The 12,007-nt window shown below is 41.3% G+C and overlaps 1 protein-coding gene across 6 annotated transcripts in view; it reads right to left on the bottom strand.

Annotated features, from left to right (window-relative positions):
* The window catches only part of TAB3 (TGF-beta activated kinase 1 (MAP3K7) binding protein 3), a 47,493-nt gene extending 36,189 nt beyond the window's left edge, over nt 1–11,304 (bottom strand). For 2 of the 6 annotated variants that reach the window (XM_074814604.1, XM_074814606.1), the window contains exon 1: nt 11,073–11,300. The gene's annotated coding sequence lies outside the window, so the exon portion shown is untranslated. Of the gene's footprint in view, nt 1–11,072 lie in introns of all 6 variants that reach the window. The other 4 variants (XM_074814602.1, XM_074814605.1, XR_012621925.1 and 1 more) reach the window with 3 other exon arrangements.
* Nucleotides 11,305–12,007: the final 703 nt, after the last annotated feature.

Below are 12,007 nucleotides of genomic sequence, written 5' to 3'. Positions count from 1 at the left end.
GAGCAACTTTCTATGTATTTGAAAAGTAAATTAACTGGACACAGACAAAATACTCTTCTAATGAGACACTGCCTTTAGAATAAACAAATTTCCAAGTATGTGTAAGAGTAAAGACATTCTTTATGTAGTTATACACGCTCAATTCAACTGAACTGATTCCAGAACAAACAGAAACTTCACATAAAGAAAAACAAGCATCCATTTAAGCTACAAGTTCAAACACTGTAGTACTGACTGCCTACTTACTTACATCATGTACACCAAACTTGTCCATAATTGAACACCATCATCAAAGAACCATAAACAGCATGCTTAAATTGTATGCAGGGTGAGAATTAATAATTTATTACAAAAAGCAACTTTTAAAATTCAAATGATCACTGTCAAATAAGAGCCAAAGAATTAAAGGAAAACTCATTACCAGAATTCAAAATGACATGTTCCCAATTTACACAATTGTTCATACTGCTTTTACCTAAATAAAATTGAACTTTCAGATGTATTTTACATTTTAAGTCAGGTTTTAAATTACTACTGTAAACCAAATATGCCTCTTCAGAGAAAACTATATAATAGAATAGATGTAACCTAGGCTAGTCTGGGTGTCAGTAGAAAGACTTAACTTACTAGCAAATCCTGTAATGTTAGAACTTCTGATTAAGGTGCTATTGAATGCTATTTCCAGAAAAAAAAGGAAGAAGAAAAAATCCTTAAACATCAGAAATGCAAAATAATTAATAGAAAAAAAAATTACAAACGTAACTACAGCCAAATATCAAGCTTCTTACAATTTTTTTTTAACAGGGAGCATAGGGCTGCAGTCTACTTCCCTTCCATGTAGAGAGACAGAAATATGCAGTTATAAGGGAAAAGAAATACTGAACACCCAAACCATCTATTTTTTCTCCAGCATATGGTGTCACAACTGAAACACCAAATAAACAATGGCAATCCCAGAAAAGGAGAGGGGGGGGGGGGGGGGGGGGGTTGCTATTGTTGAACTCTGAAAAGCATTAAAAATTGAAACAAGTGAGCATGAGATACAAAACCCCTTTAACTTCAGGAAATAAGTTTTGGAAGAAAAAAATCCCTTTGTCCAGGGAAGTCTTTATTGGCATAAAATGTTTAGCTACAGCACAAACTCTGGGTGTTTCCACAAGAGAAAATTATCACATAGGAAGTCTCATCTCACTGTTTCATAACCACTTTAAACTAGCAAAAATACAGTAATTCTGAAAAAGAATTTGCTTCTCTTTTCCTTAGAATGCTTGCTCCTCCCAATGCACTAGCACAAATGTTTAGGGACCAAATAGCAAACTGAACATTATTACATTATTAAAGCTGAGCTTTGGTTTACAAACCCTAAATACTAGCTCCCTGATTCACCTCAAAACCCCATGAAACCTTGTGCTACAATCAAATACAAAACATTGAGACAGAAGCGGCCAGCCAGGGCTGAGAGAGAGAAGTGTTAGATCCCAATGTCATGATGAGATCCCACCAGGAAGACCTCAAAAGCAGGCTCTCCCTTTAGGTAAGACAGAAAAGACTATTAGAATTTAGACTATCCCATTACGAAAGCAGCCCAAGCCATATATCTTTGATTCCATTTAGCAGATTTCCTCCTGGGACACACAGGCACCTCACAGTTGCAACCAACTATGCAACCAATAGTTCTGGTTGCAACCAACATATCCGGTTGGTCATACTTCACTTAGTGTTTTAGACACTGAAGAAAAACAGGTAATGCTTCTAGTCTTATTTTCAAGGTTAAATGATAGAACAGTCACTATTCCTGTGAAATCCAAATGACTGACATCCAAGCAAGCAGGAACCTAAATCTTGGTGAATAGTTGATTGTTCCCAACTTCCCTGAAAACCTGCCTTTCAGAGTCTTTATTTTCTTTTTTATTTGGAAGAATCATTAAGAGTTCTTAGCCTTGATCACAGGAAAAACAAGGCTATCAGTCCAGATTAGTTTTGAATGAATTTCAGGGATTAGCAAACAAGAATCACAGAACTGAGAAAATAAGCCAAACACAGTGCAAACTACACAAAGTGCCTATATTGTGCTTGAAAAATCTTAGTATGTTAATGAGACGCACAGAAGTGATGAGTTTAATCTAGCATCATGAAAGAACTAAAACATCTAAAAAATTTGCAATCCTCAGAGATCCCTCCTGAAAAGTTATTCAGCAGAAAGTTTTACAATTCCATTAATATATTCAGAAGTTACTCATCTTTGACTATTTGTAACTTATTCCATAAAACGAACACAACTTACATGTACTCAAATATATGCATAACAATCCATTATAATTCAATCTTGAGGTTTACACCTTAGTAAATGCATTTAATGTTTAAGCGTTCTTTTTTCATAGCTAGTGATGTAATTAACCATTAAAGGAACTCTAGTTAAATACTGTTTAATACAATTGCAATACAACTGTTTTACTGCTTTTTAAGAATGCATTCCTGAAATAACCATCACAATACTTCCTGAATATTGAAAAAAATCAAGAAATTTTTTTGTAGAGTACCTGTCTACTGCATAGTCTTCTAGTAGCATTCTGTCAGGCTGTACACACTACCAGGTAACCAAGCAACAAAGATGCTCATACTACATAACATGGGATCATAGCTACTCACGAACAAATAACCAGAAACATCAAGTTTTTCTGATTGCTTGACATTTCTTATAGTTTAATAAAAATTAAGATAATTTGCAATTAAGTAACGTGTTTTCATAACTCACAAATTCTACTATACACAGAAATAACTTGCCCTACAAGTTTAAGCATACTATACACTTGCTGGGAAAACAAAACAAGCCAAATAAAACTTCCCAAAAACCAACTGCAGTAAAAAAAAAAAAAAAAAAGACTCAGGGAAAGCAAACACTAGAAAGGTCTAAGCAAGTCTAACTGCATTCCCCCTAAGCATGTAGATTTTTAATTTTCTGAACAGACTAAATAGCTTGTACCATAAATAGCTTCATTTAAAAATGAGTGCCACATAAGCATGCAGCAGTCATCTTAACCATTTTTACTGATGGCAATACAACCAACAGTGGCAAAAAAGTATATAAACATGCTCAGTTCAGAAAGTAGTGTTTAGGAACTTATTCAAAATATCAGTAACCTTTACTATAAACTACTGCTAACAAAACTTGAACTCAAATACTCTGTGAATGGACAAGTGGATACAATTGACCAATAACTATGTTCAGGCAAATTTTAGCCCCAAAGCAGAAATACGCTGCTGTCATGAGAGCACAACTCTTACCGTAAGACACATCTGTATTGCCTAGATTCTGTGTTCTATCCCATAATAAAAACATAAGAACAACAGATACTGAATGTCATAATCACTTTTTCCCTCCTGAATCAAAGACTATAAATCAAAGAAAAATACTTAAACCTTTTCCTTTTCTTTTCCTCTTCTTCTTGTACTCTGAGTACTTATGAAAACCTTACCTTCTGGACCTCTCAAAAACCAAAAGACATTAAGATAATTCTTTAGACTTCTTTGAAGAAAGATGGACTAAATGATCTATGATGCAGATTTGAACGGGAATCAATGAGGGGGGAAAAAAACCAGAAAAAGACTGGGGGGTTGCTGTTTGGTTTTGTGTGGTTTTTTTAAACTGAATTCACAGAAGAATAGAGTCAAACTTCTTTTGATCTTTTCCTGCCAGTTCCCTAACACCAATGCCTCTTCATTCAGTGTTTAGAGAGATCAATTCCGTGAACAGCAGTCCCCACAGGGACTGCTTCCATGGGTCCAGAACTGGCAATTAAAAGTTTCCTCCACCTCCCCCAACCACCAGAAGAGTAACCAGAATTTTTTCTTTGAGAAGATACGCATTCCTTAAAGTGTGTGAGAAGGAGCTCTTCCCTCATCTTTTCTGTTGTTTCTAGGAGGGGAATCCTCCATCAGACTGAAGACACCTGTCCACTAATGCTGTGTTTTGACCTCTCACTAATGGATGAGAACAAACTGCACTAGGACTTCTGAAAATGAAAAGCCCAAAACTGAAACTGGCACAGATCAGAACCAAACAACACAAGCCTCGTGCCCTGATCACATCTTGAGTAACATACGCTCTTAGGAGACCTGTCATGTGTTTTTGTTACAACTTTTACAGAAAGTGGTCTCAGTTAGGGAAAAGCAGTTTTCAAGTGACCGTGAGTTTCTCCAGAAATAGAAGTACTGTTTGTCACAGTACCAGCGATGTCTGTGTTGTTGGTACTAAGCCTCGCTGAGTAACAAGAGGAAAGATCAGTGAAGATCCCTCAATGTCAGCATCACTACAGGAAGATGTCATCCAGTTAATGGTACTAAAACCATCAAGGCCTGCCATACAGAGTTGCTGAGAGCAAGTTTCTTTCCTGTCTCTGGAAGACTTACAAGTTGTCCTCTACAGAAGCCACTAATTCATCTCCCTCTCACAGACCCCCTCCTCCTAGATGAGGGGACTCTATTTCCGTACTTTGTGACTTTTGGACTCTTTTCTATCTTTTTAAAAAAAATAAAATACAGCAGAATATAATTTCTAATGACAGATCAAAAGAGACGATCTTACTTAGGTCTCTCTTAGGCCTAAGGCTACCTTCAGCCTCATTTACTTCAACTCCCAAATCTAGAAAAGGATTGGCAGGTAGAACATTTACTTGACCTGAAACTTTCTTTAAAGCAAAAGAAGAATTTAGTGTATCTAGAGAAAGGGCTTCAAAAGCAAAGAGGCAGATTTCATTTAAGAGGGTCTACATCCTGCATTTATGAACTCAATTCCGCTTCAACGGATATGGTAGAAACTGTTTTCCCCTTTTGTCCCCTTTTCCTTTAAATTGGGTATTCCAAGAAAACAATAGTAAAAGAATATGTCTGTTACAGAAAGTGCTAATAAGCTCAAATCAACACAGAAGGAAGCTGGATGCGAACAGGGACTTACCTCACTGTCACTACCTGCTACTGAGACCTGTACACATTGAAGGCTAATGTCTTCAGTACAGAAAGCACAAAACTGCATACATCATCTTGAACAATTATTCAAAAAGCTCATAAGTGCACAACACATGAAGCATTTTCAGACCAACAGTGAGATCTGTTTTGAAATACCTGTATAAAACACTGATGTTTATGAAGAAGGAACAGCAAGCAAAGTTTTCTAACCACATTTTTACGATACTGTCCTCACACCAGGAAATGAAGCAGAGACCCAGGCTAAAATAACTATTGCCCTGTGCTGTACATTTCAAACTTATGAATGACTTGCAAAACCCATGCTAATCTACAAAAGCACTGACAAAAATGTCTCTTCTAAAATATAATTTCATGTAAGTGCTCTGAATTCAGTTACAGCACTTAGCAATTCTAAGATTACTGAAGCTACATCTGTACACTTCCAGATCACCTAGCAGCTAAAACTTGATTTGTACCAGGAAAGGACACATAGTGGCATTTCAATAGAATTACCCACAAAATACTAAAAAGTTTTTAACACCTTCAAGTCAGCAGTAGGAAGAAAGATGGTATTTGATGTAGAAATGCTTGCTAGTAGAAATTTATCTTATTAACACCTTTTGAGCAAATATGAAGCAACAGAGTGAAACTGTACCAAATTAACACTGCCTTATCTGGACATATCATTTGTGATCTGACATTACACCAAGATAATCTTAAGAATTTCAGGAAAGAAAGGCAGATACATTTCAACAGTAATGCTCCACAAAAGACCTAGTGCCTGACTTACTACTTCTGCAAGCTGATCTTCAAGAGCATCAACATGAAAGACAAATTTTACATTCCTTTCGTAACTTGCACAACACCCAGGTAAAAGAAAAAAAAAATTAAAAATCATAACCAACAAAAACCCCACGCACTCTACTTGCTCTGAACTATTATTGATCCCCCACTCAATGTCAAAAAACAAAGAAGAAAACAAATCCATAACTCTTTCAAGTCCTAGGAATAAATGTCCACAGCTTGAGTAAAGTCAAAGTATACGAACTCCTCACAGAACAAAAAGAATTATGCTTGACGATTTATACCAATGTGGTAAACGCTATGACATACGTAGAACAAAACAAGACTTTCACCAGCTATTTTCAATAGTTGTGACGTTCTAAACTGCTACAAATTGTTCAAACAGATGAGACTTGAGGACAAATTACCTTAGAACATAACCAAGGAAGGGAACAAAGAAAGCTTAAAGCTGCAACGAGATTAAAATACTAGCACCGCTGTGGATCTTGTTACCAAATCTGACAAAACAGTCAATACTGAAGACATTTTAGAAAAGTATCCAATTTTTTTTCTGCCACAACATCCAAAGACAAGTACTGATAGTATTAGAATTTTTTTCTAAAAGTATCCCTAGAGCTACCATAATTTCACAGAAATTGATCCACTTTTCAAATTAATACACACTTTAGAGGATATACAATTTCATTTGAAAGCAAGTATTTCATTAAAGCATATTGCGTGTGGAACATGACTGATTGAACATAACCTACTGAAAGATGTTTTTAAGAAAACATTCTTAATTATCCACCAGCAAACCCACATGCAGGTAGGAAAACACCTATACTTAAGGTGTGACAGTCAGGTTACTGAAAACTACTATAACAGAATAACCTTTATCTCAATTCTATAGCTTTGCTGTTTGCTTACAAAGCCATTCTCCTTTATACAACCCTCTGAAGAGAGCAAAAGGAGAAGTAATTTTCCTTACAATAGAACTAGGTTAGGACAAAACCTGGTAATACACTGAAGACACTTTTAAAATACCACTACTTTAAATTCAGGCCCTGAATAAAATAAAGCCCATCTGGAATTCAAGAACTAATGCTTCTTAAGAACACAAAGCTGTATATAACCTTAACAGAGATAACATTTTTCACTTTTATACTACAGTGCTATGCTGGCTATTATGAAACAGTACTTGAAGAGGGAGAAACGTTCAATGTAGCAATCAATGGAGTGTAAGATATTGAAATGTTAGTTCCACTCTGACATTAAACTGAGACACACACAGAGTGTGATCTACCTAGTATAATTAATCTTCAAAAAAGAGAAAAGGAACAAGAAAAAACTCGAACAGAAGAACTCACTGCCCATCTTGATCTGTATGGTTTATTAGCAACATCGTAACTTTGTCTTGCCTTCTTATTGGATTTCAGCTTCTCATGTCAATAAAAAAAGGCTTCAGTGATGTTTCTTCTGGTAGTTGTGCACATGAGTCTCCCAGATACTAATACCACAGTGCCACCTTTTAAGCACTAACTGACGCAGCACAGAAGGCGCTGACCAACTATCCACCTCATACAGAGTAAGAGATACTCAGAATCGATACTCAGTGCCACAGAACCATCTACACTGTCAGGTCAAACTTACATCATTTGACTGAAGCTGGAGAGACAAATTTGCATAGCATTACTACCATATTCACAATTTGAAAGCCTTTTGAAGGACAACTCTGGTACTTTAAGGCTTGGCAGAGTACAAGAACCTATTCTAGAAGTGTTTTCAACCAACACCTTCAACATTTGCATACATGAGTCTAAACAAGTATTTCAAAACTCTCATCTTCCCATTTAGAAAGAATGCTTCACACATGCGAATTGGCACCATGACATCACTACACATTCTATCTCAAGAAAACGAATCAGATAATATTGCCCTTTTGACAATATTTTAGTCTGTTATGCCCATAGAGAAATAACAGTCTACAGAAAATTTACTTTACGGACATAATGGAAAGGATAGATCCAACTTGTAAAAAAAAAGACAAATAATACCACAAAAGTTTGGCAGGGGTTTGAAAGTATCCTAATATCAGTTTACTGCACTAGGCAGCACCACCACCAATTTCCAGTTTAGCTTTATTTTTCTGTTTGAGTAAAGGCAGTAACAGGGACAGGAAAAAATACTGCAAAACCACAAGTCACAGATATTTCTACCTTGTAACGTGAACACTTGCAGTCGGTAGTCCAATAGGTGCTTATGAAAAAGTTTGAGGCTTTGTATAAACTCTCTCTTAGTTTCACTCTCCATTTGTTACCTGACTTTTAAATGTACCATGTAACAAAAATAACTTTCACTGCAAATACCTTTATTTACATTTATGTATGCATACGTAGGTACATACACACTTAGTTCAGCTCACGGCAGTGGAAAGAGCATCATACAGAGACTCCTAGAGCAACATGTGTCATACCATAGTTGAGCTGGATGACTAAACATACATTATAGACTTGATGTTATCCAAAATTTACTAGATTTGATCATTTACTCAATGTTTGGATCATCACTAAAATATCTTTGGTGTCAAGGAGTAAATCAAAGGCTCTTGCTTGTATTGTTAGTGATTTTACTAAAACACTGCTGCTGTAGAAGATTTGAACTATCATCCCACCTGAAGATACAGCTCTTTGAAAAATAATAAAACATCTTCTTAAGTTTTATATTTATTATGCACTGCAGTACATAAAGAAACATGTAACTCTGATCCTAACCAAGAATACTTTTGCAGGTCATCCTTTAAGACTACTTATGCTATTTAAAAATACATACAAAATGAATCATCACAGGTTTAGAGTCAGGAGAAAGCATCTACAGACCAGTGCAACCAAAAACTTAACTTCATTTAAGCACTACATAATTTCTGAGAGGGAATAGAAGAAGACAAGCTATTATCGGATCACCTTAAGAATCGTATTAATATATTCTCTTGGATGACTTCAAAGGAATCCTTTACCATGAGGATTACTGTTTACCATTACTCCTCTGAAAATCAATGTACAGACATCAGCATGGACATCTCGCCAAAGCCGGGTGGAAAATACGACACATTTTCACAACACCTCACACATTTTCACAACACCTATTCAACTTATCTTGTCTTCCTCAAGATGACAACTAATGGAAGGAAAAAGGAACCTCGATGAAATCCAGGAAAGAACAAGAAAGAATGGAGACAGATCTCACAATACCTTCTTTACATTTATCTGCAATCACTTATAGTAAAGGTTATGACCCAAGCCAGATAAAAATACATTATAAAAGTATAGTTTCATAATAAGCATCCATCACACTTAATCCAAGTCACTGTACCTAAATCAAAAGGTTTAAGATTAAAGGCAGACTTAAATGCTGATTTTATTATCCTTTACTAATATGTGTAAAACTTGATACATAATTTATGGATGAACTGAGACAGTCTATATATACATTAATACAGGCTGTTACAGCATTCTTCAGATTGCTCCTATCAACTGACACCATTCACAAGACAGGACAAAGGGCAGGCTTTAACAAATGTTGTGAAATACTTTATTTTTAAGAATCCTGTTCCTCTCTCACTACTAAGAGGAAATGAATTTAACATTTCTTCTTTTTACATGAAATATGTTAACTGAAAATCTGCTTGAAAAGGGGCAGAAAAAAGCATTGTTCTTCTCATAGATCTGGAAAACAAAATTAAAGCTATCAGAACAGACACTGACCTTTGACCATGCAGACTTTACCTGTAAGTTTTTAGAGTTCTTTTATACTAAGGCGTCTGAAAACAGAACTGGTCAAACGGACCTGTCACAGAACATAAGCCTATAAACAATTACTACTCAATTTTCTAACAGTGAACACCAGCACTAAAAATAACAGATGCCTATCAATACCTCAGCGGGATGGGTTGGCCTATCCACTCTCAGTATTTATTTAGAATGGAAGAAGGGAAAAGAAAAGCTACTGTACATCGAGCTGAAATATCTTGAAATGTAGTTATTATAAAAGCAATTATAAAAGCATTACTAATAGCTATCTTTTTAGCTAATTACTTTATTTAGCTAATATCTACTGTATTCATCAGCTATAAAGATATTAATAGACTACAAATAGCATCTTCAAATTAGTTACCACTGAAACCTTCAAAGACAGTTTTATGCATATTTACCTGAACATAGCATCTTGCTTTAAGTTTTTCCATTAGCTTCCAGTGTGGCATACCTGACCCATTCCATTTTTTTCAGTGACAGAGATTCTCTACCAAACTCCAAAGTATAGTTACTCTCAAGCCATCTAAGCAACTGCCTTTCCTCTCCTTGTTTTCTCCTTGCTTAAACAAGGGAAAGAACAGCCAATATCACATTACAAGTCATGTTTGAACAAGGGGAAAACACACCAACTGCATAGTCGAACGCCAACACTGGAACTGTATCAAGCCATAAATAAGAGTAGCATCCTTTCACTATATCCACCTATATTAAAAAAAACCAAACTAACAGAAAACCCACGCTATTCTTTCCAACAGCCAGTACAAACAACCGATAAAGTCTCAAGTCTGACCTGAAGACAAGACTCTGGACAGAGCATAACTAAGGCCTTGCTACCCTTGGGGGCCTTCTATCTCCAGAGCCAAGCCACAACAGCAGCAGCATCATACTGCAGTCAACACGCCGAAGAGACTGTGGCAGCTCTCCTACCTGTGAATTTGTTTGCTGTTTAAAATATTTTTAGACAGCAAGAGCAGCATATGTGGCCCAGCAGACACCACAGCACCTGCTAAGCGGATCCTGGGGCAGGATCCCCGGGCAGTCAACCTGCCACCCTCTCCAAAGGGCTCCAAAAACAAAGACCAAAGTTTTCTCTGCTCGGTGCGGGGGAGTGCGGCAGCAAAACAAGAGCCAGCATCAACACGAGCAACCTCCCATCACCACACCCCAGCCCCCGCACACCCCAGCGGACACCCCCACCCCGCGGAGGTCCCCTCAACCCGGGGCAGCCCGGCTCCCCCGGGACCGCCGACGTGCTCCCACTCGGCCTCCCCCATGGCCGGGGAGAGGCGGGGGGGGGGGGGGGTAGGGGTCACCCCGCCACCCTGTGTACGGGGGGGCAGCACGGAGGTGTCATCCTCCACTCCGTCCTGAGCCTCCCTCCCTGACCGGGCAGCCCCGGCAGCGGGGCAGCCCGGCCCGCCCACAAATTCAGTTCCCACACACGTCCCCCTCGCCCGCCCCCCCCACCCCCCCGTCCCGTCCCGTCCCGTCCCGTCCCCGGGGCCTCCCCCTCACCGTGCTGCGATGGGGACTCGGCTCCGGCGGCGGCTGCATGCCCGCCCGCCCACCCGGCCCCTCGGCTCTGCCCCGGGGCCTCCGAGACGGCGGCCGCTGGCGGAGGGGGGTGTGGGGGGGCACCCCGCGCGGGCCCCCCCGCGCCTCCTGGGCGCGAGCCGGAGGGGGGGGAGCGGGAGAGGCGCGTGTCCCCCGCCGGTGAGGGCGCGCGGAGCAGGGGGTGGGGGAGGGGGGGCTCCGGGCGGCACCGGGTCTCCGCGAGAGGGGGAGGGGGAGAGGGGGGAGGGGGCCCCCGAGCGCGGCGCACGGCCGGAAAGCGCTTCCGGGATCGGCGGGGCTGCGCCGCACGCTCGGGGCGGGGCGCTGAGGCCGCCGGGCGCGCGGCGAGGGGCGGGGCCCGGCCTGCGCCGAGCGGGCTCCGGCACGGCGCGGCCCGCGCGCCCGCGGCCTCCGCTCTCGCGAGACCGGGCGGGGGGGCGGTTTGAACGCGCGCGGTAACAAGCGGCCGCGGGGGGAGGCGGGGGCCGGCGGGCGCGCGGCGGAGTCCGTGCTCGTCCCCCCTCCCCCCGCCGTCGTACCGCGAGTTCTCCCCGCAGGTCGGTCCAATAAAGGTTCCCCGGCGCCGGTTCCGGTTCGCTGGCGGCCGCCTGGCCCGGCCTGGCCCGGCCCGGCCCGGCTCCCGGGCGCTGGGGCTCCGTGAGGGCGCTGCGGGCCGCGCACTGCGCCCGGCCGGCACGGCGGAGGGGAGAGCTGTGCGCGGCAGCGCCCGCGCGCGGGGGGACCGCGGCCGGGCCGCCGTGGCGCTGCGCAGGCCGGCGCGGCGCGGGGGGCGGCGGCCCGCGGCTGGCCCGGGCAGGGCGAGCGTTGGGCTGCTGGGAGGGCGGCGGGGGCCGCGGGCCCAGGGGCAGCGGGTGGGAGCCGGCACCCCTGTGTAA

This window comes from Strix aluco, chromosome 2 (genome assembly GCF_031877795.1).
Source record: "Strix aluco isolate bStrAlu1 chromosome 2, bStrAlu1.hap1, whole genome shotgun sequence".
NCBI classification, from domain to species: Eukaryota; Metazoa; Chordata; class Aves; order Strigiformes; family Strigidae; genus Strix; species Strix aluco.
This window is presented reverse-complemented; position numbering and strand designations above follow the sequence as displayed.